At 40.1% G+C, this 4256-nt stretch overlaps 1 non-coding gene across 1 annotated transcript; it reads right to left on the minus strand.

The window, feature by feature from the left end:
* Positions 1-242: 242 nt before the first annotated feature.
* Positions 243-315, minus strand: Trnar-acg (transfer RNA arginine (anticodon ACG)). The gene has a single exon. It is a non-coding gene; the product is annotated as a tRNA-Arg (tRNA).
* Between the last annotated feature and the right edge of the window lie 3941 nt (positions 316-4256).

Here is a 4256-nt window from a genome sequence, read left to right on the forward strand (position 1 = left end):
ACACCAACAAAACCGTTACACTTGATATTTAACTGAAATACCTCTTCAAGTCTTGGATTTGTTGTTGTTGTTGTTATTTTTCTTTCTGCCGGAATTAGTAGTAATAGACGGCACTGGGGCGCTCAAAGGATGCCGCCGCCGCTATTGTTTTAAGGCTATTGTCTAAGTTGTCAATCAAATTAAAAATTCAAGATGGCGCTCAGAGAGCGCTCGGAACTTTTTCGGAACGTTTTCTGAAAAAACGACTCTACCAGGACTTGAACCTGGAATCTCCAGATCCGTAGTCAAGCGCCTTATCCATTCGGCCATAGAGTCTCTATTAAAGAAAAACAGGGCATAGCGAGGTTTTGATCCCCGTACCTTACATTTCGCTACCATGCTACCATGCCGCTACAAGCTATTCAAAGAAAAATAAAGATCTAATGCTAAAAGTAATTTATTACAGTGTTTTCAGATAGCGTTGACATTTAGCGCATAAGATATCTAGGTCCCCGACCATATTATCGTAGATCAAAGTCTTCTCTTCTTTTTTCACTTCTTTCTTCTCAGCGTCGCTCTTCTTCTCTCTTTGTTGTCTTCTCATCTCTTTTCGTTTGAGGATTCGAATAGTCTCTTTCAGTGTGATAATATGAGCCTTGAGATGTTTTATTTCTGTTTGACAGCCATACCAAGCATCCCCGACTTCCTTAGATGTTGACATCTTTACATCGTGAGCAATCTAAAAGTTCCTAGAATGTGTGTGTGTGTGTGTAGTTTTATAAGAAACGCGTTCCAGTGAATGGTTTCGTATGCTAATTCACGCGCGCTTCAAAATTTGCATGAAAACTCGCTGAGTCAGCTAAAATAATGTTGCTCCTAGGTCTTAGAAAAAAAGAAGACCTGAAAGAGAGAAAGAATTGAACCCGTAAGCTTTAACGTAATGAAAAGTTACCTGTCGTCGGTACTAACGCTTAACGCACTGCGCTAAGCCCGTTCCCGACGAAAGAAAAAATAAAAAATAAACTAGTCTTTCTCATTATTGGTCATTGACTTTAAATCATTTGGTGGTTTTTAAAAAAACCGTTTGTGGGTTCGTCAAAAGACGAATTAGTAGGATCTGTTTTTCCTACTTAGAAATTGAGAATGGTACGCGAAGTTAAATGGGTAGGCTGAAATTATTTGCCATTTCTCGCCTGGTACTTTCTCAGAATAATACACAGCGATGTGTTTGGCAGGGAAGCCTTCCGGATCTGTTCCAATTTGCCGGTTTAGTTTAAACACGAACAAATAAAAGCGTCCATGATATTCGTTCCATCCCTCGTGTATGACGGACACGTCTTCGCTGTTTTCTTCCCAGGTGAGTTCGGAGACAGTCTTTAACAAATCGACTAAATCAATTTGTGACTCAAACTTCGACGCTCTCACATGTTCATGTTTTAAAACATGCCTCTCGTTAATATGGTCTGCTTGTTCTTTCGTTAGGAACGTTCCCTCGGTTTCAAAAGGCGAAGCCATGGTTGAAAATAAACTTTTTTCTGGTTCATCTTAAAACAGATTGCAAAACAAAAAGAGTCCTACTTGAAAAAGAGCGAAAAGGGTTATTGTTTCTGCCGCCTTAAAAGAGCAGCGAACTTTTTTGCCGCTAAGGTTTAAAAACTTAAAAGAACGGCGAAAAGGTAATCGGTTTTTGCCGCGCCGCATTTGTTGTCCCCGCACCAATGAGCGTGAATCTCCCATGAACAGCATAAAGCAAGGCTAAGTTTGCGAAAAGTCACTCCGCTCTGCTCTTCACAGTATCAAGACTTCCAATCCGTTGCTGTTCCTGTTTCCAAGATGAAGACATTATATCAGCTCGCCTTTGACGCAGTTCCGAATAAAGGACTAATGGCAGAAACCTTCCTAGTACCATGGCATCCAGTTGCCCAACAACTACAACAGCAGCAATACCTTGAAGACAGGAATCGCTTTCGAGAAGAACATCGCGTCAATTTCAGGTTTGTCTACGCAGATTTGTGTTTTATCGAAACATTGTTTTCAAGCTCAAAAATATACCCAAGCGATGTTGCGTTTTTAAATCGATTGTGGAAACAAATCGACAATTTACTTTAGTTCATGTTCCGTTTTAGGCCTATTCTGAAATCCCTGTTTTGGATTAGAGATTGCACATGGTTAAGTGTGAAGACCAAATGTTGTATGATTGAACTGTAAAAACGTGTTTTTAAACGCGCTTGTTGATGTTTTATTTTAGACATTGTTTGAATCAGTTGAAACAGCGAAGATGGGCCATGTATTGTCATAAAACAGAATGGATTCCAGTGAATGCAAAGATTCCTATGTGTTCCCAATGTAAAAGAATTAGGACAACGCAATTAACATTAGACGGTTTACGTTTGCAAAGGCAAAAGAAATTTGTTGATAAAAATGAAGAGGCTCGTTTAATTCGCCGTTTTTACTATACGCCAATTCGTAGACGCTTAGAATTTATGTACGGTTTTGTTTCTCTTTAGCAAATGTTTGCGACAAATCAAGAAGCGTCATTTTTGTAGATCGACCCAATGGCTTTCGTTTCATGAAGGAGTCTGTTCACAGTGTCTCAGAATTGGAGTTGATTGTTTGACTGTGACGGGTCAAATGAGATATGACCGTTACGAAAGAGTTAATTTTGAAATGGAACGGCGCAAAATCTTTAAGCTATATAGGGGTACAGGAATTTTAAGAAGACGTCAGGCACTTGAACACAGAGTAATCCAATCTTTGGGTCTTTTTTAGAAAAGTGATGCAAGATATCCGTTTTTTGCCGCTAAATCCTTTTACAGAGTGGATCGAAATCAATAGGCAGACCACTGATTTTCGTATTACAATTTTAAATGTAACGATCGATGATGTAAAGCTTGGGGACAATCCTTTTTCTCCTGCTATTGAAACAATGATTGAACGTTTTGAGCGAACCTACGCACACTTAAAGTTAGAATTTCCCTGGTTCTTTCGAGATTATCAAGTTAACTTTGTTGGACCAGATTCATTAGGGATCTGATATGTTCCAGTTTGTAAATAAGAAAAAAGCGCTTTGAAAAGGACTTAGCCGACTAGCGGTTAAATACGTTCCTCTCATTGCATTTACTAAGAAAGTTATTGTACCGTTTTACCGAAGGGAGGTAAAATGAAAATAAAAGTTAAGTTTGTGTGTAATTTACTTGTGTCTTTGGGAAAAAGAAATGAACTGAGATCTGTCACATGAACACTCAGGCTGGGAGGGGTTTTCTTAGAACTTAATGAACACTCAAGAAAAAGAAAAGATTAAAGCTGAATCAACCAAAATTTCTTAGAAAACGAACAAAGAGTAAAGCTGACTCAGCCAAAATTGAATTAGAAAAACGAACAAAGACTTAGTCTTGAGGGATTCAGTTGGAAAAGTAATTAGAAAAAGAACAAAGAGTATAGCTGACTAAGGGAAAATAGGTCATTAGGCAATCTTGGGCAACCTTTTGTTTAGGATAAGTTAATGACATTCAAAACACATACTCCGCAGTTCATTTAACTCATTCGCGTCTCTGAAAGCGTCATTCAGTTTTTACTGTCTTACTAAGCAGAGCTTTTTGCAAAACGGTGTTTTTCGTATCATGGATCCATACATTCGCGCGCTTATGGAGGATGGGCTCGATTCCTTGTTGGAGGAAATACCTGACTGGACGACTAGTCAAGGTGAAGAATTAATGGACTCGGAGGATGACAGCGATTTGCTAATCGCGGCGCACCGAGCAGAACAACAAGGAGGGAATCCCTTGTTTGCTGTGAATATGGAGCGAGTGAGAGCACCGCGCTCTTTTCACCGTGGTGTAGCCATTCAAATGCAAGTCCGATTTTCTCTGGAACAGTTACGTCCGCCGAATGGGGAATACGAAGGTGAAGCGGTAGCGGAAGCCTTCCATCAAGGTTTGATTAATTTTATCCGCGATCCTCGCAATGGTATTGTCAATCCTCAGGATTATTCGATGTCTATGGCTATTCACCACAGTACAGGGACCCACACATGGACCAGTTGCCCGAGAGTTCCACTGAGTGAGTGGATTCAGGGATCGCCACTGACTCGGCAATGGCTAGAAAGACTGGCTAAACAACTTAACTCGGCGGAAAGTTTTGATGCCGCGAGCGGTGATTTTTACGCCGAACTGTCTTTTTTTAAGACGCAGCAACGTGGCGGAAGACCAGCAAAAAACAAGCCTGGCAACAAGTCGTTTGAGCAGTTACTAAAAAAGAGATCTGTGATCACGATTAAG

This window comes from Porites lutea, chromosome 5, assembly GCF_958299795.1.
Source record: "Porites lutea chromosome 5, jaPorLute2.1, whole genome shotgun sequence".
NCBI lineage: Eukaryota > Metazoa > Cnidaria > Anthozoa > Scleractinia > Poritidae > Porites > Porites lutea.